This window comes from Chiloscyllium plagiosum, unplaced genomic scaffold (genome assembly GCF_037043375.1).
Source record: "Chiloscyllium plagiosum isolate Xiang-an unplaced genomic scaffold, Cpla_swu_hap1 HiC_scaffold_20, whole genome shotgun sequence".
Taxonomy (NCBI): Eukaryota; Metazoa; Chordata; class Chondrichthyes; order Orectolobiformes; family Hemiscylliidae; genus Chiloscyllium; species Chiloscyllium plagiosum.
Window position 1 is genome coordinate 67,674,976 of NW_028270158.1, and position 26,227 is coordinate 67,701,202.

The 26,227-nt window shown below is 44.4% G+C and overlaps 1 long non-coding RNA gene across 1 annotated transcript in view; it reads right to left on the reverse strand.

The window, feature by feature from the left end:
- Nucleotides 1-1,158: 1,158 nt before the first annotated feature.
- Nucleotides 1,159-26,227, reverse strand: part of LOC122562493 (uncharacterized) — a 35,400-nt gene continuing 10,331 nt past the window's right edge. The window contains exon 3 of the long non-coding RNA XR_015760643.1: nt 1,159-1,292. This is a non-coding gene — a long non-coding RNA (uncharacterized LOC122562493). The remainder of the gene's footprint in view (nt 1,293-26,227) is intronic.

Consider the following 26,227-nt stretch of genomic DNA (forward strand, 5'->3'; position numbering starts at 1 on the left):
ATAATGATTTCTTGTAGAGACATTGAAATTACAGGAAACTAAACAGTTACTTTGTGTCAGTCTTCATGTAGGAAGATCCAGAACATTTCCCAGAAACAAGTGTCCATGGGACTTGTGTAACTAAAGGTTAAAATCAATCATATCAGTGACGACGTAATATTTGGAAACATAGCTAAATTGAAAATTGATGAACCTGCCCGAAGCAAATGTACTTCACACCAGAATTCTGGTGGAAGCAGCAACAGACATATTCATTACACTGTGTTATCTTCCGAAACATTCTGCAAAGACAGGAAGCCAGTCTGGGAATCTGCAAAGTTATAAAGATCGTTGGATCATTACAGATGGAAGTGAAGTAGAAGAAGATTGACTAACTACGGACCTATAACGTGGTGTATCCCTAATGTAGAATCTGTTGGAATATGTCATAAAGACCGTGATATTAGATACTTAGAAATAAACAGTGAAACCGAAGAGAATAATAATGTTTTTGTCGGGAGGTAGTATTGTTCGACTATTAATCCAGAAACCTGATTGAAACCATTTGTTCCTGACTGCACACTTCAGGCTGATGGTTTTTCATTACATTCTATGGACCGCACAGCATACTCTGGTAAGACCAAGGGTGGAGAGGTTTGATCTTTAGTCCAAAAATTATTGTGTGTGGACATTCCATACCTGTACAGCCATTGCTCCCCAAACATTGAATTCCTCCCCATCAAATGCCACCCCTTCTATCTACCACGAAAATTTACTTCTGCTATACTAACTGCTGTGTGCATACCACCAGAAGCAAATGTTGAGGAAGACCTGGATGTGCTGCACTCCACCACTAACACCCTGGAGACGGAACAGCCCATGGCCCTGTTAATTGTAACTGGCGACTTCAATCAAGCCAATCTAAGGAATGTGTTATCCAAGTACCACCAGAATTTTACCTGCCCCACCAGGGGCCAGAACATTTTAGACCACTGCTACTCCACTGCGAAAGTTGCCTACCACTCCATCACCAGCCCTCAATTCGGGAACTCTGACCACAATGCCATGTTTCTTCTCCCGGGTTACAGGCAAAAGCTCAAGCAAGAGACCTACTCACGAATACAGGTCCGGTGCTGGTTGGAGGAGGCAGAGGGTCAACTCCCGTTCTGTCTGGAATCGGCTGATGTGGCCATGTTCTAACAGTTCACATGTACCTTGGACGAGTACATCACCACCGTCACAGACTTTATCAGCAAGTGCGTGGAGGATTACATACCGAGGATGTCAAATCAGGTGTTCTCCAACAAGAAACCCTGGATGAAACAGAACATAGAGAAACTGCTAAAAACCAAGCGTGGGGCCTTCAGATCAGGAGACCCATTCAAATATAAGGAATCCACGTATGACCTTCGCAGAGCCATTCAGACAGCGAATGACCAGTACTGATCCAAACTGGAGACCCAGGCAGACACCCGGCGTCTATGGCAAGGACTGCATTACATCACAGGTTCGAAAAACAACCAGTGCAAGATAGAAGAGGGTGACATACACCTCCCACACCGTCTCAATGCTTTCTATACACGTTTTGAGCAGAATATTGACGGAGAGATAACGCCCATTCTGACAAGTCCTGACAAACTTATCCCAACAGTCACTGAATCAGAGGTCTGATCATTTTTCCTTCATGTGAATCCAAGGAAAGCGATCGAGTAACAATCCAGGGCATGCGCAGATCAACTAGAAGAGGTCTTCTCGGACATCTTCAAACTCTCCCTTCAGTATGCTGCTGTCCATGCCTGTTTCTAGAGAACCAACATCATTCTTGTGCCTAAGAAGGCTCATGCAGCATGTCTCAATGACAACCTCCCAGTGGCACTAACTTTGGTGATTATGAAGAGCTTGATAAGCTAGTCAGGGCATCTATCAACTCCCTGCAACTCTTGACCCAATTCGCCTATCAGACCAACATATTCACATCAGGTGCCATGTCAATTGCCCGTCACTCCTCCCGAGAACATTTAACACCAAGCGTGGTCTTAAAATAAGCTTGCAGTAGTGAGTAAATTGGGTTCGTTCTTGATTATATGTTATGGAGCTATGACTCTTAATTAATCTTAAAATATAAGCTATAAGTATTAATTTAACCTTGAGCAGTGTTTTATAGCAGAATCACACAGTGCTATTTTTCGGGTCTGTAGATTGAAACTAGCAAAAATGGCCCGAAAGTGCTATGCTGTTCTTGTCGGATCTGGGAATTTAGGGAGAGTTTACGGGTTATGCAGGATTATATCTGCAATAAATTCCTTAGGTTGCAAATCCTATCATATGTAATGGATCAGATGGAGAGGCAGTTAGAGGCAATGAGGAATTTACAAGAGCAAGGGCGTGCGATGGATGGCAGTCAAAGGAAGGGGGTAAGTTTCAGATACAGTCACATAGATGGGTTAACACCAGGAAAGGTAAGAGAGGTAGGCAGGTAGTGGTGATCCCCATTTCAAACAAATATGCAGTTCCTGAAAATGGATTCTCAGGTGTATATAGCACGACCAGCCAAGTTTATGGTATTGAGACTGGCTCTGACGTAATGAGAGGTACGTCGGGTTCCAAGTGATGAATTTTCTTAGGGGACTCTCTAGTCCGAGGTGCAGACTGATGCTTCTGTGGCCAGCAGCGAAAAATCAGAATGCTGTGTTGCTTTCCCGTTGCCTGGATCAAGGATGTCTCAGACAGGGTGCATAATGTTCTCAAGGGGGAGAAGGGTCAACAGAGGTCATTGACCACATTGGAATCAATGACATTGGAAGGGAAAAGGTTGAGATTCTGAAGGGTGATTACAGGGAGGTAGGCAGGAAGTTAAAAAGGAGATCCTTGAGAGTAGCAATATCTGGTTACCCCTGGTACTATGAGCTGGTAAGGGCAGGAATAGCAGGAGAATGCATGGCTGAGGAGCTGGTGGATGGGAGAAGGATTCACATTTTTGGATAATTTCAAGCTGTTTTGAGGTAGACGTGACCTTAATAAGAAGGACGGATTGCATCTAAGTTGAAAGGAGACTAACATACTGGCAAGGAGATTTGCTAGAGCTGCTCGCCAGGATTTAAACTAGCAAGGCGCGGTGCGAGGGGACCTGGGCTATAGTGAGGAAAGATTTGAATTTGAGACTGGTACAGTTGAGGACAACGGTGAGTAAAAACTATCAGGACAGGCAGGGACAAAACAGAGAACAAGGTAGGACTGATAAATTAAACTACATTTATATCAATGCAAGAGGCCTAATAGAGCGGGCAGATGAACTCAGGTTATGGTTAGGAACATGAGACTGGGATATCATAACAATTACAGAAACATGGCTCAGGACGGACAGGACAGGCAGCGTAATGTTTCAGGATACAAATGCTGCAGGAAGGATATTCCTGGAAATACATCTAGGGAAGTTATTTGGATGGAACTGACAAATAAGAAAGGTATGCGCACCTTATTGGGGTTGCATTGTAGATCCCCTTAAAGGTCAAAGGTAAATTGCGAAATAAATCTATAAGGAGATCTCAGTTATCTGTAACTATAATAGGATGGTTATGGTAGCGGATTTTAGCTTGTGAAACATAGACTGGGACTCCCGTAGCGTTAAGAATTTAGATGGAGAGGAAATTCTTAAGTCTGTAAAAGAAAAATTTCAGATTCAGTATGTGGATGCACCCACTAGAGAAGGTGCAAAACTTGACCTACTCTTGGGGAATAAGGCAGGGCAGGTGAATGAAGTGTCAGTGGGGGAGCGCTATAGCGCCAGCGACCATAATTCTATTAGTTTTAAAATAGTGATGGAAAAGGATAGACCAGATCTAAAAATTAAAATTCTAAACTAGCGGAAGGCTAATTTTGACGGTATTAGGTAAGAACTTTCAAAAACTGATTGAACGCAGATGTTTGCAGGTAAAGGGACGGTTGGAAAATAGGAAGACTTCAGAAATTAGATAACGAGAGTTCAGCGAAAGTATATCCTGTTAGGGTGAAATGAAAGGCCACTAGGTGTAGAGAATTCTGTATAAATAAAGAAATTAAGGTTTTGGTTCAGACAAAGAAGGAAGCATATGTCAGGTATAGACAGGATAGATCGAGAGTATAAATGCACGAAGAGTATACTTAAGAGGGAAATCATGCGGGCAAAAAGGGGACATACATAGCTTTGGCAAATCGAATTAAGTAGAATCCAATTTACAAATACATTGAGATCAAAAGGGTAACATAGGGAGAGAGGAGATCCCCTCAAAGATCAGCAAGGTGGCCTTTGTGTGGAGCCGCAGGAGATGGCAGAGATTGTTAACGAGTATTTTGAATCAGTATTTAGTGTGGCAAAGAACATAGAGAGTATAATATGTAGGGAAATAGATGGTAACATCTAGAAAAATGTCCGCATTACAGAGGAGGAAGTGCTGGATGTCTTGGAACACGTAAAAATGGATAGATCCCAGCAGCTGATCAGGTGTATCTATAGAACTCTGTGGAAAGCTAGGGAAGTGATTGTTGGGCCTCTGACTGAGATGTTGGTATCGTGGATAGTCACAGATGAGGTTCCGGAAGACTGGAGGTTGGCTAACATGGTGCCACTGTTTAATAAGGTGGTAAGGACAAGCCAGGGAATTATAGACTAGTGAGCCTGGCATCAGTGGTGGGCAAGTCGTTGGACGGAATCCTGTGGGACAGTATGTACGTTTATTTGCAAAGGCAAGGACTGATTAGGGACAGTCAACATGGCTTTGTGCGTGGGAAATCATGTATTTTCCCTCCAGTGGTGGAGTCACAAACTAGAAGCATAGGTTTAGGGTGAGAGAGAAAGATATGAAAGAGACCTAAGCTGTAACTTTTTTCACGCAGTGGGTCATGCGCGTATGGTATGAACTGCCATTTGAAGTGGGTCAAAATCCTGGAATCACCTATCTATTTGCATTGTGGGTCAACCCACAGCAAGTGTAGTGAAGCGATTCAAGAAGGCAGCTCACCATCATTTTCTCCAGGGCAAATAGGGATACGCCATCAATGCTTTCCAGCCAGCGACACGCAATTTCAAAAAATAAATAAATAGAAAGAAACAAAAGTCATAATTGAAAGCCTACTGTAGAAACAATTGAACCGAATGTTATTTGGTGGAAAATACATAAATGAAAGGGAGGACGTTACGTTTACCTTCAAGAGAGAATATAATGACCACAGAGGAAGTAAAATGGACATTCTCTCGATAAATCCATCAGATGTCAAGATTGCCTGATGAGGACACTCCGCCTGTGTCCTTTGGAGTTTCAAAGAATGAGTGGTGATCGCAGTGAATATTAGACGGTTCATAAAGAGAGAACTGAGTAGCACAGCGGCATGCAGAAGTGAGAGCAGACATGGATAGGCAGAATTCCAAGCCAGTTTGCACCAAGCGGAGGAGAATACCAGGAAATTATTTAGGCCCAATTAGGAATTAAGGGAGCAATCTGTATGTGAAGGCTGAAAAACACTGATGGATTGTTACATGACTGCTTCACATCTGTTCTCCTTGTGAGAAGGAAGATGTAAGTGCAGAATTTAAGAGGTTGGATTGTGAAACTCTTGAGCAGTTTGTAAAAGATGACAGCAGGGATTGGAGGCTTTTTCTGGTGTAAAATTGGGCAAATGCTCAGGTCTGTGTGAGTTCTATCACAGGCTGCTGCTGTCGACAAGAAGGGAAGGGCCTTCACCCAATAGTATTGCGGAAACTATTGGAGAAAATAGGAAAGGAGAAAATTGACCTCTATCAAGATGAACAATGTTTGATCAGGAATAGTTAGCATGACGTTGTCAGAGATATTTTTTTCTCGAGGAAGCCGCTTATATGGTATTTTAGCAAGTCTTTTGACAAAACTCGACATGGGAAATAGATAAAAAAGCAAAATCTAGATAAAAAAGTATCTAGAGTAATTTGTCAAGCTACATCTAATTTTGTTTTAGTGGCAGGGCATTGACCCCTGATGAACCACAAGGTTTTTGCTGTGTCCCGTATTATTATCATATTCTTTAGTGATGCGGATGTCAATGTGGAATGGGTTGGAGGGATTGTGATAAGTTTGAGCTTCACACAAAAATTTGCTGGGTGTTCGACAGTGATAAGGAAGGTATAATGTTCCACGATTTTATATATATATATATATATATATATATAGAATAGAACCACACAAAGTGGGAACAGGCCCTTCAGCCCAATAAGTCCACACCGAGCCGCCAAACAGTAACTCATCCATACTCATTCTCCTACCCAGTTAACCTAAACGTACCCCAACTACAGCACCTAAACAACACATCCCTGAATACTATAGGCAATTAAGCATTGCCAGTTTACCTAACATATACATGTCTTGATTGTTGGAGGAATCTGCAGCAACTAATTGAAGTTCACGCAGCCACTGGGAGAACGTGCAGACACCACACAGACAGTCGCCCAAGGATGCAAAAAAATGCGGGTCCCTGGTTCTGTGAGACAGGAGTGCCAACCATTGAGCCACCGTGCCACATCACAGATGATACAATTTGGAAGAGGGAACCAACCTGGGAGCTATTCAATGAATGGCAGCACACTAGGAAGCTCAGAGGGTGATTCTCCAAGAATCCCTCAATGTGACATGATTGGATAATAACTAAGTAACAAGGCAAAGGAGATCGTAAGCATAGCATTTATTCATTCAGGTACAGAATATAAGAGATGTACATGGGATTGGTTAGGTCAAATGGATTTCTGTGTACAGTTCAGTGCACCACATCACAGGAAAAATGTGATTGTACTGGAGGACGTACAGAGGAGATTCACCAGGACGTTCATGGCATGGAGCAGCTCAGCTATGGACAGAGGCAACATAAGTTGGGTTTTTTTGCTTTGTAACTAAGAAGGCTCGGGGCGGGGACTTGATTCAGAAGTGTACGTTTATAAGGGGTATAGACAGGGTGAATAGACAGCATTTGTTACTTTTAGTAGAGGGTCAAGTACAATGAACACAATTTTAAAATGAAGCGTTTGATGCTTAAATTGAAGACTTTTTAAACGTAGAATACGATGTGGTCTGGAAAGGACTTCCTGAGACGGATGGTGCAGTGGGTAATCTCACACCATTAAAAAGTATTTGGATGAGCACTTGAAATGTCATAACTTTCAGGGTTGCTGGTCTCGTGTAGGAAAGTGGAACTAATATAGATCCTGCAGTATTTCTGATGGTACAGAGACTGTGCTTCTGCAATTGTTTGGTTGTGTAAGATCCATTATAAATCAGTTTATGCCAGGAGTTGCTGGGTTTGTGAACGGTATATTAACAAAGGTTACGAGAGTGAAGGGTAATATCTTCTAAATGTATGTAAATGGGAAAGAAAACAGAAAACAAATGCAGCTTCCCTACAGTCTAACATCAGAGAATGAAAAATAGTGATCAGGGCAATGGCAGGACTGTGTAGCAACTGCTTCAGTTACGTTTTCATAGAAGGAAACAAAACAGAACAATCTTCCCAGCAGCATCAGGAAACCCCGGTCTGCTGAGAAAAAATGAACAGAATGAAATTAGTAATGAAACGATGTTGTAGAAATCATTGGGACTGAAAGTAATGGGCACAGATAGTATCAACATAGATGTATGAAATGGGAATCAGATTTGAGAAACTGACTGCTGTACACGTAGTGGCGAAATAAGGGATATAATGCATTTGTGTTTAGAGTAAGATTATTGACAAAGTCTCAAGTTGCAAAATCAACCTGTGAAATTGGGGCCAATATCGATATGGTTTTAGAATGGAAGAACTGGCAGTAAACATTGAGTAGGAATTAAACATTGTTTGTTCAACTTGACGGCTTATGGAGCATCATAGGAATTGATGCTTTGGACACTACAATTAGCAATTCCTATTTAAAAAGTGATGTAAAGAAGCTTACAAGGTGATTGAGACAACTGGAGTGAATGGGCAAAAACGTGTCAGATGAAGGGTAACACGGACAGATGTGACATCGTGCACCAAGTGCGAGGAAAGGAGACCACTTGAAAAAGGATTCATGGAGAAATGTTGATCGACAAAAGGGAATGCTGGTGCTTTTTGTTGCTTTCTTCTGCGAAGACATCCAAGGTCCCTGCAGGGCAACGAATTCTGAAGCCAGAAGTCTACAGTTGGAATCGCGTTTGCACGCTGACCAGTGTACATAGACCCAAGAATTGGGTTGAGCTAACATTGAAAGGGATTTGGATCTCCTAGTACATGTTTGAGGTGAGGGATGCCATGGACGTCCCTGCTGATTACACTTGCAGGAAGTGCACCCAACTCCAGCTCCTCCAAGACCGTGTTAGGGAACTGGAGCTGGAGTTGGATGAACTTAGGATCATTCGGGAGGCAGAGGGGGTCATAGATCGAGCTTTAGGGAAGTAGTAACTCCAAAGATGGCAGATAGATGGGTGACAGTGAGGGGGACTGGGAGGAAGCAGCCAGTGCAGAGACCCCCTGCAGCCGTTCCCCTCAAGAACAAGTATACCGTTTTGGATACTTGTGGGGGGGAATGACTTACCAGGGGTAAGTAACGGGCCTCAGGCCTCTGGCACGGAGCCTGTCCCCGTTACTCAGAAGGGAAGGGTGGAGAAGAGCAGAGCAATAGTAATTGAGGACTCGATAGTTCGGGGCACAGATAGGCGGTTTTGTGGGAACGAGAGAGACTCACGTTTGGTATGTTGCCTCCCAAGTGCAAGGGTACGTGATGTCTCTGATCGTGTTTTCCGGGTCCTTAAGAGGGAGGGGGAGCAGCCCGAAGTCGTGGTCCACATTGGCACCAATGACATAGGTAGGAGGAGCACTGAGGATGTTAGACAGGCTTTCAGGGAGCTAGGTTGGAAGCTCAGAGTTAGAACGAACAGAGTTGTTGTCTCTGGTTTGTTACCCGTGCCACGTGATAGAGATTCGAGGAATAAGGAGAGAGAACAGTTAAATGTGTGGCTACAGAGATGGTGCAGGAGGGAGGGATTCCGGTATTTGGATAACTGGGGTTCTTTCTGGGGAAGGTGGGACCTCTATAAACAGAATGGTCTGCACCTGAACGTGAGGGGCACCAGTATCCTTGGTGGAAGGTTTGCTAGTGCTCTTGGGGGGGTGGGGTTTAAACTAACTTTGCAGGGGCATGGGAACCCAGACTGTAGCTTTTGGGTGCAGGGACTGGAGTGGAGGGAGGTTAGGAACATGGTAGCAATTTCAAAGGAGGGTGCCTGTAAACAGGAAAGTGGCTTGAAGTGTGTATACTTCAATGCAAGAAGTATACGAAATAAGGTAGGTGAACTTGCAGCGTGGGTTGATACCTGGGACTTCGATGTTGTGGCTATTACGGAGACATGGGTAGAACAGGGACAGGATTGGCTGTTGCAGGTCCCAGGGTTTAAATGTTTTAGTATGGTCAGAGGTGTGGGTAAAAGAGGGGGAGGTGTGGCATTGCTTGTCAAAGATAGTATTACAGCTGTGGAAAGGACGATGGATGAAGACTCGCCATCTGAGGTCGTTTGGGCTGAGGTTAGGAATAGGAAAGGTGAGCTCACCCTGTTAGGAGTTTTTTCACAGGCCTCCTAATACTCCTAGAAACGTAGAAGAAAGGATTGCGAGGATGATTCAAGAGTAGAGTGAAAGTAATAGGGTGGTTGTTATGGGGGACTTTAACTTTCCTGATATTGATTGGGAAAGCTATAGCTCAAGTTCGTTAGATGGGTCAGTGTTTGTCCAATGTGTGCAGGAGGGTTTCCTGACACAATATGTAGATAGGCCAACAAGAGGTGAGGCCATACTGGATTTGGTTCTGGGTAACGAACCAGGCCAGGTGTTAGAATTAAAGGAAGGTCAGCACTTTTTGGACAGTGACCACAATTCGGTGACTTTTACTCTAGTGATGGAGAGGGATAAGTGTGCACTACAGGGCAAGAGTTATAGCTGGGGGCAGGGAAATTATGATGCGGTGAGGCATGACTTAGGATGTGTGGCTTGGAAAAGTAAGCTTCAAGGTAAGGGCGTAATTGATATGTGGAGCTTGTTCAAGGAGCAACTATTGAGTATCCTTGATAAGTATGTACCCGTCAGGCAGGGAGGATAGGGTCGTGTGAGGGAGCCGTGGTTTAATAAGGAATTGGAAGAGGGCGGCCTATGTAAAGATGAGGCGTGAAGGTTCAATTGGGGCGATTGAGAGTTATAAGGTAGCCAGGAAGGACCTGAAGAGAGAGCTAAGAGCAGCAAGGAGGGGACATGAAAGGTCCTTAGTTGGTAGGATTAGGGAAAACCCTAAGGCTTTCTATAGGTATGTCAGGAATAAAAGAATGACTAGGGTAGGAATAGGTCCAGTCAAGGATAGTAGTGGGAAGTTGCGTGTGGAGGCAGAAGAGATTGGGGAAACACTGGATGAATACTTTTCGTCAGTATTCACTCAGGAACAGGACATTGTTGTCGATGTGAATACTGAGTCACAATTAAGTAGAATGGATGGCTTTGAGGTATGTAGAGAAGAGGTGTTGGAAATTCTGGAAAGGGTGAAAATAGATAAGTCCCCTGGGCCTGATGGCATTTATCCTAGGATTCTCTGGGAAGCAAGGGAGGAGATTGCATAGCCATTGGCCTTGACTTTTATGTCCTCGTTGTCTACAGGAGTAGTGCCAGAAGATTGGAGACTAGCAAATGTGGTTCCCTTGTTCAAGAAGGGGAGTAGGGATAACCCTAGTAACTATAGGCTGGTGAGTCTCACTTCTGTTGTGGGCAAAGTCTTAGAGAGAATTGTAAGGGATACGATTTATGAACATCTGGATAGGAATAATGTGATCAAGGATAGTCAGCATGGTTTTGTGAAGGGCAGGTCGGGCCTCACAAACCTTATTGAATTCTTTGAGAAGGTGACTAAGGAGGTGGATGAGGGGAAAGCGGCAGATGTGGTGTATTTGGATTTTAGTAAGGCATTTGATAAGGTTCCCCATGGTAGACTACTGCAAAAAATACGGAGGTATGGCATTGAGGGTTAGTTGGAGGTTTGGATTAGGTGTTGGCTGGCTGGAAGAAGACAGAGGGTAGTAGTTGATGGCAAAGATTCATCTTGGAGTGCCGTCACTAGCGATGTTCCGCAAGGATCTGTTTTGGGACCATTGATGTTTGTCATTTTTATAAATGACCTGGAGGAAGGGTTAGAAGGTTGGGTGAGCAAGTTTGCGGATGATACGAAAGTCGGAGGAGTTGTCGACAGTGAGGAAGGATGTGGCAGGTTACAGCGGGATACAGATAAGCTGCAGAACTGGGCAGAAAGGTGGCAAATGGAGTTGAATGTAGCTAAGTGTGATGTGATTCACTTTGGTAAAAGTAACAAAAAGGTGGGGTACTGGGCTAACGGTCGGATACTTGGTAGTGTGGATGAGCAGAGGGATCTTGGTGTCCATGTACACAGATCTTTGAAAGTTGCCACCCAGGTAAATAGTGCGGTGAAGAAGGCATATGGCGTACTGGCATTTATTGGTAGAGGAATTGAGTTCCGGAGTCCTGAGGTCATGTTGCAGTTGTATAAGACTCTGGTGCGGCCGCATCTGGAGTATTGTGTGCAGTTTTTGTCGCCATACTATCGGAAGGATGTGGAGGCACTGGAACGGGTGCAGAGGAGGTTTACCAGGATGTTGCCTGGTATGGTAGAAAGATCATATGAGGAAAGGCTGACGCACTTGGGGTTGTTTTCATTGGAGAAAAGAAGGTTTAGGGGTGACTTGCTAGAGGTGTACAAGATGATTAGGGGTTTAGATAGGGTCGACAGTGAGAATCTTTTTCCACGTATGGAGTCAGCTATTACAAGGGGGCATTGCTTTAAATTAAGGGGGGTAGGTATAGGACAGATGTTAGGGGTAGGTTCTTTACTCAGCGAGTCGTGAGTTCATGGAATGCCCTACCAGTAGCAGTGGTGGACTCTGCCTCATTATGGGCATTTAAGCGGGCATTGGATAGGCATATGGAGGATATTGGGCTCGTGTAAGTTAGGTGTGCTTGGAACGGCGCAACATCGAGGGCCGAAGGGCCTGTACTGCGCTGTATTCTTCTATGTTCTATGTTCTATAAACCAATAAATCATCCTCAATCCCACACTTCTGTAATTTCTGCAAAATCTTATCGCCGGGAACCTTAGCATACACTTTGCTGAAATCCATATACAGCACATGAACCGCTTTATCCTCATCCACCTATTTGCTAATCTTCTCAAAGAACTCAATAAGGTCTGTAAGCCACAACCTACCCGAAACAAATTGTGGAAAAAAAAAGCGGGTACTAAGTTTGCATACGATACACAGATTGGTGGAGTTATGGGTAGTGTAGAAGCTTGTCAAAGATTATAGCGGTATATACTGTAGTTGCAGATATGGGCTGAAGCAGTTTAATCCGGGTAAGCATGAGGTGTGTAAATGACATGTAAAGGAAAAGTGTACAGTAAATGGCTGGGTCCTGATAACATTAATTAGAAAGGGATATTGTATTTCAAGTCCATAACTCCCTGAAACTGGCAATGGAATAGGTAGGCTTTTTAAGAAGACATCTGGCATGCCTGCCTTTGTTGTTCAATGGATTGAGGACAATATTCAGGGTGTCCTTTTGCGTGTTTTTTAGATTTTGGTTCGACCGCACTTAGCACTTTGGTTCGACCGCATTCAATTCTTTTCACCAGGTTAGAAGAAGAACGTGGAGGCTTTGGGAGAGTACAGATGAGGTTTATCAGGATGCTTTATGGACTAGATCATGGGGAAGGCCCATGGCCTATAAGGAAAGGCCAGAAATACTTGGGGTGTTTTCTCTAGAGTAACTGAGAGGAGTTTTGAGAGAACGCCATAATATTTTTAGATGAATAGATGGTTTTGGTTGCCTGAATATTTTTCCCCAGAGTTGTGATGTCTAATACTCGGAAGGATGGATTTAAAGGGAGAGAGAAAAGAACAGATGACATGAAAATTGCATGACTATGAAGGAACTTCTCCAGTTCTATCTCCACAGAAGCAAATATTTAAAAAAAAACCCGTAAATGCCTGCAAAATTACGTCTAGAAAGCAAAAAGAATAGATAATGAAATTAATTAATGAACACTTTTGGAGACATCATTTGGATTGAATTCTGATAAATCTCCAACGCCTGATTAGTCCACATCTTTGGTTATTAAAGGCGATGGGCATTGTAATAATGAAGGTTTTGCTTGTCATCATCCAAATTCGGGATGATGCTGGCACGGATTTGACAGCAGCAAATAGAACCCTCTGAGTTATAAGGGTGGCAAGGAGTCAACGGAATTTGCAGTCTGGTTCACCACATATAAAGAGTCAGGACAATGTGAGATTCCATTACAAAGGATGCAATGCCAGGGAACTTTGTGTATTAGTTTAACCAAAAATCAATTCACAGAGAAAAGTTTAATGTAGGTTGAAATGGGAATCCACGTTTGACAAGCCTAGTGGTAGATAAAGAAAATCTGTTCACGCTTGGATTTTTCAAAACATTTTTGATTAAGTCACAAGTCTCGAGTGCAAAATCAAAGCACACGAGATTGGGGCAAATATCCTGGCATGGATGGAAAATGGGAGCCCTGACAGGGAACAGTAAGTTGGAATAAGAGGGAGGAGAAAGTGAGGTCTGCAGATGCTGGAGATAAAAAGTTGAAACTTTATTGCTGGAACAGCACAGCAGGTCAGGCAGCATCCAGGGAACAGGAGATTCGACGTTTCGGGCACAGGCCCTTCTTCAGGAATGAGCCTAAGAGGGAGGTAAAGAAGCTGCAACCTAACTTAGACAACTGGAGTAAATAAGTGTCAGTGGCAGACGAGGAACAATGTGGATCGATGCCAATTTTGACTGAAGCGTTATTTGAAAGTTTTGTCAGAGAGAACTTCTGCCAATTTGACACTCGCGCTGACACTGAGGCCGTGCCAATTGGGTAAATTGTAATTATACACCTCTGAGCAGACTGAACACTGTTGAGCAATTTTCCACATTGTGAGAGAGATGTCAGATATCATGAGCTGCACCGAAAGAGCTTCCCCATGGGCATGGTTTATTGTGCAGCACGAAGCCCTTAGTGCAATTGCAGAAATAATATCAGGGCTTTTTGCACCTATTACTTTCAATTTTTCCTTAATTTCATCAGCAGAAAATCGAATCGTCTGAAGATTGTCTTTGATGGTTCTGTGGGCATCACGACGAAGAAGAGCAAATCATCCACTTCTAGCTGAAGATAGTGCAGCTTCATCTGCCTTGCATTTTTCAGTGATGAACAGGCTCTTCTAACATTGGCTGTGGGATATTTGCAGACCGTCCTCCTCTGTTTTTCATGTGTCCATCACCATTTATGACTGGATGTACCAGGTCTGCAGAGCTTGGAAAAGACACAGGGATCTATGAAAGTTTCAAGATTGTGTGAAAAGATCTGCCACCCTGCCTACCCACAGTATGGCCACAAAGAACATAGATAATCAAGCCTGTCCAAACCATACAAGGAACACCCAGAATGTATCAGCATTGATTAATGCTGATCAGAACCCCCATCGTGCTCGATCACACCTGAACTGTGTTGGTTCAGCATTCTGTCACTCTGTTGCTAAATTCAGCAGTAACCAATTTTCCACTGCCACCCGGAGAACTGGCTATGAGGTCGATTTACTGTCCAAAGCTAACCTGTTTCAACAGTGTGCCTCTGCCGTAAACCCTGCCACCCTGCTCCTACTCATTCAGGACTCCTCTGCGGACGACCATGACTGTTTAGATGTCGTTAATCAGTTCATCACCCAGCACCCTCAAGTATGAAAATATCGTTAGACATCCCTGACCTCAAATTCTTTATGAATGGGTCCTCCTTCAGGCCAACAGACCAGTGCACAAAATCAGGGTATGCCGTGTGCACCCCTTTCATAATCCTGGAATCACCTGAACTACCAGATGGTACATCCGCACAGGCTATGATGCTATTCATGCGCACTACGGCTTGCATCATTGCAAAGGGTCACACGGCCAACATTTTCACTGACTCCAGCTGTGCCTTTGGAGTTGTTCAAGACTTTGGCACACTGTAGAGACACATCTCCAATTCATCACTTCAGCAGGGAGGCCACTGCACCAGGCTATGCTAATCTCCAAACTCCTGGAAGCTCTCCAGTTACCCTCCGCCAAAGTGATTATAAAATGTGCAACCCATACCTCTGCCACAGACCCTGTCACGCTCGGGAATGCCTCAACTGATACAGCAGCCCGGGAAGCTTCACTGCACCCCACCACTTTCGTCCTGCAGCCCCCCTGAATGGCGAAGCCCCAGTATTCCCTAACCCCATGGAGGCAGTGAGACTGCCCGACAGGCTGCACGACCACGAGGAAAGGACAGTTAGAACTGCATTGGGGCCATGAGGTCACCTTCCCTACAGGTGCTTGACAATCCCGATGGCTGCAGCATTTCCTCAAGAGCCCACCTACACACACTGCCGTAACAGCACACGGCGTCAGTCACACAGGCAAGAGGGAAATCATATGCACTGCCACAAAATCCTGTTATGCACCAAGATTTGCTGCCACGACCAAAGCCCTGTTATCACAGTGCATCATTTGCCTGTAAAACAATGCAGGAAAGATTCATGCCAGGAATGACCAATTACCAGTCCCTGAGATGCCTTTCAACCACTTGTAAATTTACTTTGCTCACATGCCCCCCAAAAAACTGTTTTACAAATACATCCTGGTCAACATCGACATCTTCTCTGAATGGGTGGAAACATTCCCTACTGAAAAGGATGATGCATGGAGAGTGATAAAATGCCTCCTCAGTGATGTCATCCCCAGATTCGCGTCCTCAGTACTATCGAGGCAGACAGGGGAACTCATTTCACTGTTAGGCTCACGACTGTTACTGGTGAAGCACGAGGGATACTGTGGCGACACCACATCCCCTCCAACCGCACTCATCAGGCGTGGTCGAATGGATGAATGGCGCCCTTTAAACCACACTGACCAAGATCACCCAAGATACAGGACTGACTTGGCCAGATGCTATGACACTAGCTCTTTACACTATACATGACCAGGCAAACTGCATGACCGGACTCACCCCATTTGTATGGGGTGACGTATGTGCACAGTTACCAGGCACCCAAAACTCTCCACGGACACACCTCTTCCCCTGACGCAACATGCTCTGCTGAATTATGTACAAGCCCTTAGCAGAATCATTCATGTAAAGCACGACCAGGTCAGAGCTGTGCTGCCCGCACTCCTACCAATGCCACTACATATGTTCCGACCCGGGGACTATACCATGATAAAATCACTGGAAAAGGACTCTCTCTCTCCTAGGTGGAAAGTCCCCTACCTGATCCTGCTGACATCCTGGACAACTGTAAAAGTGGAAGGATGGCCCGAATGGACAGATGCCACCCGCTGCAAAAGAACCCCACCTCCGACTAACAGGGACCAGACCGGAGAAGACTCCACTCAGAACACAGAACACAGATCCAGCTTCTCGCCACAGCCATCACCATCACCGCCCTCAGCCTGACCTGCCTGACTGCCACACTGTGGCTTGCTGGTAAACAGGGACAATGGAGAGGCACTTAATAATCAGCCATGACTTGCGGGCCAACACTTTCCTGAGTATAGCCCATGGGTATGCTCAGCGATTTATCAAGAAACGCTGCTGGGGTTGCACTCTGGTCCCTGTCCACTCTCACGTGGGTATTCCTTTTAGCTTCTATCCCTGTTATCATCACAGACATGGCGGAGTAGTGGCTGGAACCAGACAGATCCCCTAAGGTTACAACATTCAATTTATCAACAGTAATCACCAAATACGCGGATAATAGCCCAACCCCTTGAAATCTGGACGGTACCACCTGGACAAATTTAAACAGTGGTTTTAACCCGCCTACAACCTCTCACATGAAAGCCAGCCCTGACCATTACTGACACCAAGAAGAAGCGGCCAGCTGCAGGATCCGTCTGTTTAAGGAGCAGGCAGCAATCCGGATGGGAGGCTGGATGGAGCCGGTGCACTGACGTCCTGCTCCTAACTCACATAACACGCCGATCCGCAGCAGAAAGCAACATATTAAACCTACATGTCCTCAACAAGACGATGCAGAATACAGCCAGGTTACAGTCCAACTGATTTAATTGGAAGCACTAGGTTTCCGAGCTCCGCTTCTTCATCAGAAGTTTGATGAAGGAGCAGCGCTCTGAAAGCTCGTGCTTCCAATTAAACCTGTTGGACTATAACTTGGTGCTGTGTGATTTGGAACTTTGTACACCTCATTCCAACACCGGCATCTCGAAATCAGGATACCACCTTCCTCCTCGTCTGGACAGGGACCCACACCCTCCATCTCGAGACTCACAACGGCACCTATTTTATGTTTGGCTAAAAAGCCTAACCCTGGCAGCCATTGTCCTGGGTGGAAGCTACTTTGTCGAGTATGCGGTACCATTCAACTATCACTTCATGCCCTCTCCCTTTCAAAAGCCTATAACCCTCAGCAAATTAGCGCTCGTTGCCATTGATACAGCTCTCTACCTGCTGGTACCCCATTGTCCAACCTTGTGGTTGCACGTAGATGTCCATGAACTGGCCACCACACTAGAAGAGGGGTTGAATTCCACAGCTGAGGCGTTCACCCAGCTGAATGCAGAGGTTGTTACCATTTACAACGTGGCCCTGCAGAATAGGATGGCCTGAGACTGCATGAACGTTGCAAAAGAGGACACATGCTGCCTCATTGGTGCTGACTGCTCCACTGACATTCCTGACCAGCGGAACCAGCATATCCAGCAGACGGCTTCTGTACTCCATTATCAGAACTGCCAGTGATATTTATGGGACTGGGTAGCGTCCTAGCTGGGCTCATGGGGCACAGTCCTGCAACAAGGATTGATAGCCTTTATTGCTGCTACTGCCGGGAGTGTGACACTGAACATGGCCACCCGACTTCGCTGTTCATGGCTGCATGCAGTACTACCCCCCTTTACCCACCTCACCACTCAGCTGGTGCAGATCCACTGGGGCAGCATCCCTGCCCCTGAGACAACCCCTGCTGAGTCGGACTCAGACACCAAAGGCTACCTGTCTGATGGCGAAACCCACACCTCAACACGACAAGACTCCTGGATCCAGCTACGTTTTCTCCGTCTCATCCCTCCCTTAAAAAGGGGAATTGTGGGAAAAGATCTGACACCCTGCCTACTCACAGCATGGCCACACAGAGCACAGGATGTCAAGCCTATCCAAACCATACAATGAGCACCCAGAATGCTTTAGCATTGACCCAAACACGTTAACGTGGGAAACCAAACATGACCACATTCACTCGCAGACCAGGTAATACACTTCCCAAGACAACCTGACAATAATCTTCCTCGACCCAATTAACATAGTTATCCCAAAACCTGAAGGGCAATCTCATACCCCAGTGATAAGAAAGCCACACAAAGGACAGGTCAGATGGAGAGTCACCAAAATAACTCACTAACAGAAGAACAATAGTGGAAGCACTGTACTGCCAGGAAGGGGGCTTTCTCACCTACCCTCGAATAGAGCTAGAATCTCCTGATCCCATTAAGAACTGATTGATGGCGCCTAATAAGACCGCTGTATTTTCACTATTTTTAATTAGCATATTGAATATAACTATGCATACCATAACTGAACGGCTTGGCCTAATGCCCCTTCCCAGCTTCCTGCTCTCAGACACCGCACGCCCTCACACGTTCATCAATTCATTATAATTCAAAAAAATGATGAAAAAAGCTGTCCTTCTGCGGAACTTGCCCCACTCCATATTGTTCTGTCTCCCCCACTGACTGACTGCTTTTTATTTCAGGGATATAAACAATGCTGCGTGCCCCAGCGAGTACAAAACCCAATATCTAGTGAATCATTGATGGATATAATGGGAAGGCATCAATACACTCCTGATGAAGGGCTTATACCAGAAACATCGACTGTCTTCCTCCTCGGATGTTTCCTGAACTGCTGTGCTTTTCCAGCGCGACAGTTTTCGACTCTAAGTCTTCAGCATCTGCAGTCCTCACTTTCTCCATTACTGAGGGCTGTCCCTGAGCAGGGAAATAATCTCCACAAAGGCAAGGCATGTGGAGTTGATTGCTCAGTTATGGATAGTTGAACTGTATGAATACTTATTTTTGGAAATAAAATGCAATTCAATAAATATCCGTTCAGCCCCAGAGTTACAGATTGGGTTCACAGATTGGGCAGCCTAATAACAAACAATGAAGTACTGAAGATCTCCGAGGTACAGAGTATTCCGAGTGAGATATTTCATGTTGCATGCACTTTACCTAGCAGAATTATCAGACAGACAAATGTGATAAGGGAATGAATTGACATATGGAGAAGTGATGTTTTCACCATATCACAGAGTTGAGTGAGGTCAGGACTGGCAACAAAGTATTCTGTGGTACAGGATTTATCGACTGGACAGTGGAGGGTGTAAAAGAGGAGGTGGTGTTGCATTACTAATTATTGTATGAGTTACTGCAGTAAGGTGCGACGACATCTTGGAAGGATCTTCAAATTAATCTTTGTGGGTAGAGCTCAGGATGAAAAGAAAAACAGCCACAATTTTGGGGATATATTATAGATCCGCAGAAAAATGAAAATACAGGAACAGACATATAATCAGTTCACTGTAGTATGCAAAAACTATAATAGGATAATTACATTCGGACACTTCAATTCCCAACATGTATTGGGGTAGTGATAACTTTTTGAGAGGGGCCTGATGGTCTGAAAGCTATTCTACACAGCTTCTTATGTCAACGTGTAGCAGATACTACAAGAGACGGCGAAGTGCTGAGTTTTATTGTGGGAACGCAACCAATCAGGTGTTCTAGGCAAGATGAGGAGAGTAATTTAGGAGCAGTGACCTTAACACCATACATTTCAAGTTTATTCAGGAAAAGACAAAAGTCAAAGATTCAGACAAAAAAAAAGTCTTAGGATTGTGGAGGGAGATTTCATTAAAATAAGGCAGAGTCTGGTCAAAGTACAGTTACTTTTGTGTAAACCTATGTCAGAACAGTGTAAGGCGGAAGGGGGGTAGTGGTCACATGCTCTAAACTGAATTGAAGAGAACGTCAGCCCAACATGTTACACCATCGATGAAATTTAGCAAAGCAAGCCAAGTGAACCATGCAGGTCTATAAATATTCAGAATGGAGTAACGAAAATCAGCTTGAACTAAATTGAATTGAATGTATTGCCCCGTCTACCGAGGCGCAGGGAAAAGCTTTGACTTGCGAGCAGGTATAACTTCAACATGTTAGTGGAGATACAAGAATAATATACGAAGTATAGGGAAGTAACCACAGCAAAAATTGGCATGATAAAAGATTAGTGGGTAAGATAAACAAGAATTTCAAGATATTATCTCAGTTTATTAAGGTGAAGACAATAAGGAAGGAAAGAATGGTGTGTATTAGGGATCAAGGAAGCAAACTGTGCATGGAGCCACAGAATAGGTTAAACATGTTCTTCGTATCATTCTTCACTTTGGAGAAGCACTGACTGGATTCAGGGAGAGTGGCAAGGTGAACCTTGAGCAGATTGATACAAGAGCTGAGGAAGAAGAGGAATTTAATGCGAGATAAACAGCTGACAACACCCCGTTCTGGCTGAGCTGTATCTTAGGCTGATGTGGGGGATGAGGGAGGAAATTACAAGCTTCATAACCTTTATTTTTCGTTTTATTTTGCCTCTGGCCACAGACGAGGTGTGAAAGAATAAGTGTCGATTAAACTTTCGATTCAACTTTCACACAGAACGCTGAAAAAAAAACATGGAACTTAAAGACCACCAAGTCACACATCAGTGAGAGGGAAACATTCTAGGAAAAGCTGAAGGCTGTTAAGGATGAATCATTAAATATCTTCAAGGCTGAGGTAGATAGATTTTTGAACAAGTGGTACATGTGGGAAAGCTTGGGAAAGTGGAATGGAGCCTTATCAGAATAAATATAAAAATCACACAACTCCAGGTTATAGCCCAACAGGTTTAATTGGAAGCACACTAGCTTTCGGAGCGACGCTCCTTCTCTGAATCAGAATAAATATATACGTATTGAAATGTAAATCAGATTAAGGGAACAGATGTGCATACTGTTCTTCCTATGTCATATGCTTTTTTTTCCCAATAACTCCGTATGCACTAGAACATCAATTTCTCTCCCTCCCCCATTTTAGATTGCAATAGACGGATGCAAGGATTTTTATAGAAAGAGTACTAATACATGGAAAGCACGAGCAGTGGGCTACGATAAAATGGACGGGCTGTTGGCATGAAAGTTTGCATCGTTGCAGTCACTGCTACCAGAAGGAAGATCTCCTCAAGTCACTCTCCAAAGACAAGCAGTGACCTGCACTGAAGAGCAGGTATACATGGGCCTGGTGTCAATGTGTGAAGATGACCTGTGACAATATTAGTCTGAAAATATCTGATCTCATCTGATCTCAAGAAACTAAGCAGAGTCAGGCTTGGTTAGAATTTGGATGGTAGACCGTCACTCGCAGTGACTTGGGAATGTTACTTGCAGTAGGCTTAAGTCCCAAGTACTTCAGCATTGCAGCGTTTCCGGCTTTTACTAACCATGATTAATTCTTGAGGGATGGAGCGATGTGCTGTTGCAAAACTTATTGGAGCAGAATAAGCGGAAAGGCTTTATTTCAAGAGTATTTAGAGAGAAACAGCTCAGCAAATTACAGATAAGCTCGTTTTCTTTCATCTGACAGCAGTTCAGATGGCAGTTAGGCAGGCTCTGGGAGCTAAGGGAGACTTCCACCATCCCTGATGACTGCGCCTGTGGACAGTACAGCAAGCTGCAGCTCCTGGAAGACCGTGTTCTGGAGCTGAGGTTGGCCCTGGATGTACTCAGCATCATCCGAGATACTGAGCACATTATAGATAAGAGATTTTGTGACATGGTCACACCCAAGTGGCTACATCAGCCATGTTCTTGTAATGAACATAATGTTCCAGTTTCACATGGTTATCCACGCACTGATTTTGTCGGCCTTATTTATCGAACGTCTTGCATTGAAATAAATATAATTTAACCCAACAGGCTTCCAGTTGTGTTCCAGGCAGAGTGCAGCGAGGTAACCACCAGGAAACCACTAAAGTATGAAGGCAGAGAGTGCAGGCGCCACGTGGCCATTCGCCTCGGAAACAAATGCACTATTGTGGATACTGTTCAATGGGGTGAATAGATTACGTGTAACCGTTCAGGGGAAAGCAGCAGGACCCAGGCTTTTGATACTATGGCCGACGCTGGGGCCCAGTGAGAAAAGGACAATGTAAACGGTACCTTTGAGATCGGAGGCTCGATAATAAAGGAGGCAGACAGGAGATTCTGTGGCCATAAACAGGAATCCAGAATGGTGCGTTAACTTCCAGATGCCTGGATCCATGATTACCCAGTGTGGGCTGCAAAATGTTCTCAAGGGGGAGGATGAGCAGCCATAAGTCATTGATTTGGATGTGAGCATAAGAGCTATAATTAGTAAGTTTGCATGTGACAGCAAAACTGGCGATGTAGTGGACAGGGAAGAAGGTTACCTCACATTACAACAGGATCTTGATCAGATTGGTCAATAGGCTGAGAAGTGGCAGATGGAGTTTAATTCAGATAAATGCGAGGTGCTGCATTTTGGGAAAGCAAATCTTAACAGAACTTATACACTTAATGGTAAGGTCCTAGGGAATGTTGCATACAAAGAGACCCTGAAATGCAGGTTCATAGCTCCTTGAAAGTGGAGTTGCAGGTTGATTCGATAGTGAAAAAGGCGTTTGATATGCTTTCCTTTATCAGTCAGTGTATTGAGTAAAGGAGTTGGGAGGTCATGTTGTGGTTGTACAGGACATTGGTTCGACCGCTGTTGGAAGATTGCGTGCAATTCTAGTTTCCTTCCTATTGGAAATATATCGTGTAACTTGAAAGGGTTCAGGAAATATTTACAAGGATGATGCCAGAGTTGGAAGATTTGAGCTATAGGGAGATTCTGAAAAGGCTGGAGCTGTTTTCCTTGGAACGTTGGAAGCTGAGGGGCGATCTTATAGAAGGTTACAAAATTATTAGTGGCATAGATCGGATCAATAGACAAAGTTCGTTTTTCTGGGGTAGAGCAGTTCAGAATGAGAGAGCATAGTTTTAGTGTGAGACGGGAAAGATATAAAGGAGATATAAAGGACAATTCTTTTACACAGAGGGTGGTACGTATATGGAATAAGCTACCAGAGGAAGTGGTGGAGGCTGGTACAATTGCAACATTTAAAAGACATTTGGATGTGTATATGAATAAGAAGGGTTTGAGGGGTGTGGGCCGGGTGCTGGCAGGTGGAACTAGATTGGGTTGAGATATGTGGACGGCATGGATGGGTTGGATGGAAGAGTCTGTTTCCATACTAGACATCTCTATTACTCTATGAGTCTATGTTGGGACTAACGACACGTAGAAATAGGGATAAGATCCTCTGGAGTGATTATAGAGAGCTCGAAGAAACAAAATCTTTCAAAACCAGGACGTCGTTGGTGACAATCTATGGATTACTTCCAGTGTAACGTTCTATTCAGGTTACGAACAGGAGGGTATGGCAAATTAATGTGTGGCTAAACGAAATGGTCAAGAAGTTTGAGATTCAGATTTTTAGAGCTTTGGAATGTTGTTTTGTGACAGAGGTGATCTGTTCACGAGGGATGGGTCCCACCTGAACTGTTTGGTGACGATATCCTGACGGCCGGGTTTGCCAGTGCTTCAAGGGAGGATTTAAACTAGATTGACAGGGATGTGCGATTCTTAACACCAGTGAGGCAAGTGCGAGGTTGGAAGGAGGTACAGTTATCAGAAATAGTAAAGTGAAATGGCAGGTCAGGCTGGAACACAACAGGGAGCAAGGGTGATTGTTAGATTAAATTGTGTCTATTTCAATACTAGATGGCTGACCAGTAAGACCGAAAAACTGAGGGCGTGGATAGATATGTGGGATTGGGATGTTATAGCTAATACAGGATCATGGCTAAGAGAGCGACAGGATTGACAATTTAATGAGATCGGGTCCAGGTTCTTTAGGTAGAACACACATGGTCTAAGGAGGGGAGGCGGCGTTGCATTTTTGATGAAGGTTGGTATCACAGCAGCTATCGGCAATCAAGTAACTGAAGAATCATTTAATAAACTTTGTTAGTGTAGCTAAGAAATATGTTAAGGATGGAGACGTTATTGGGTTGTAATATCGGTCCCCAAATGGTCTCCAGGAATTAGATGACCAAATATTCGTGGCGATTGTGGAGACTTGCAGGAGCAGCATGGTTTTCATAATAGGAGTTTAATTTTCCCAATATAGCCTGGGAGTGCCAGAACGTTAAGGGATTAGATAGGATGGAATTTGTTAAGTTTGTCCAGAGAAGTTTTCTCAAACACAACATAGAGGGTTCTACTTGGGAATGGGCAAAACCCGACGTACTCTTGGTAAATACAGTAGGACAGGTGACACGGGTGGCAGTAGGGGGACATTTTGGGACCAATGACTAAAGTTCTATTCAATTAAAAACAATTTCTGAGAGGGACAAAACTGGTCGACTGGTTCAAGTTCGTAACAGGGCAAAACAAATCTGATATAATTAGACAGGACAGACAGTACTTGTGTGGGGCAGTTTGTTTATAGATAAAGAGACCTCCAACAAGTGGGATGCCTTTGAAAGGGAGACAGCTAATGTTCATGGATATACCTCCCTTGAGGGTGAAGGGCAAGTTTGGCAAGAATAAGGAACACTGGATGACATTGGATATTGAAGCTTTGACCAGAAGAAAGGAGATATGGAAAGCGACAGGCAGCTCAAACCAAGAGAATCCCTCCAGGTACATAAGGTATACAATAGTTGCTAAAGAAGGAAATCAGAAGGGAGAAAAGAAGACAAAATATATCCTGGGCTGAGAATATTAGGATGAATTCGAAGTGATAGTTAAAGTACATTAAACACGAAGAGAAAAGGGACCGCACAAGGACTAAAGTGCACATGTATGGGTAGAGCAGTGGCATTTGGACAAGTTCCTTAATAGTGTGAGTTACAGGGAGAGGTGGGGTAACCAAGGACATTTTTGTTCAGAGTGTACGAGACTGAAGCGGGCATTGATAAAAGTGTATAAGCTGATGAGAGGCATGGATAGGATGAATGCACTCACTCTTTCTCACAGGGTTGGGAAATCGATGACTAGAGCGCACCAATTTAAGTTGAGACACAAAAAGACGAAAAGGGAACATGGGGGCATTTTCTTTCTACACAGAGGGTAATATACATATGGAATAAGCTTCCATCGGAAGTGGATCATGTCATTACTGATGTCATTACTGAAGTGAACGACGACTTCTGGCTGCTCCCTCTCCCCCTTCAGAGTCCTGTTGACTCGATCTGAGACATCCCTGACCTTGTTTCCCAGTGGCAACATACCATCAGGGAGTCTCGATCGCGACCACAGAATCCCTGTCTGTTCCTCAAACCATTGAATCTCCTATCATTACCGGTCTCCTATTTTACCCTCTTCCCTCTGAGCCACAGAACCACGCTCAGTTGAAGAGACCGGTCCGCTTTGGCTTTCCCCTGGTAGATCATTCCCCCTCCTCTCGGAACATTACTCAAAGCAGTATACTTATTATTAAGTGCAATGGCCATAGGGGTTCCCTCCACTGTCTGCTTATTCACTTTTGATCTCTTGACGATAATTTGTCCTCTAACCTAGTTGTGACCGTCTCCACATAACCCCTCCTATCATTCCCTCAGCCTCCTGAATGATCCAAAGCTCATCCAACTCCAGCTCCAGCTCCGTAACAGGATCTGTGAGGAGCTTTAGTTGGATACACGTCTTGAAGGCGAAGTCAGCGGAGAGACTCGTTGTGATCCTCCTCTTCCACATACGGCAAGAGGAGCATGAACTGCCCTAGTGTCCATCGCTGTTCTCCAAATTGGCCAAATATATTTTCTTTTTAAAGAATTCTAATGTTACCAATCATGTTACAGTAATTTGTTTTGTTTAGAGGAGGAGGATGTCGGGTAGGAAATGCTACTCGTGCAGTCCTTCGGCTTTAACGAGTATATAAGTTAACTTACCCGTCAATTCCCGTGTCCCATCCGCTCCTGTTCAGCCTTCGCTCCGCTGATTCTCAAACTAAGTACTGTGGCATGCCGAGATTCACAGG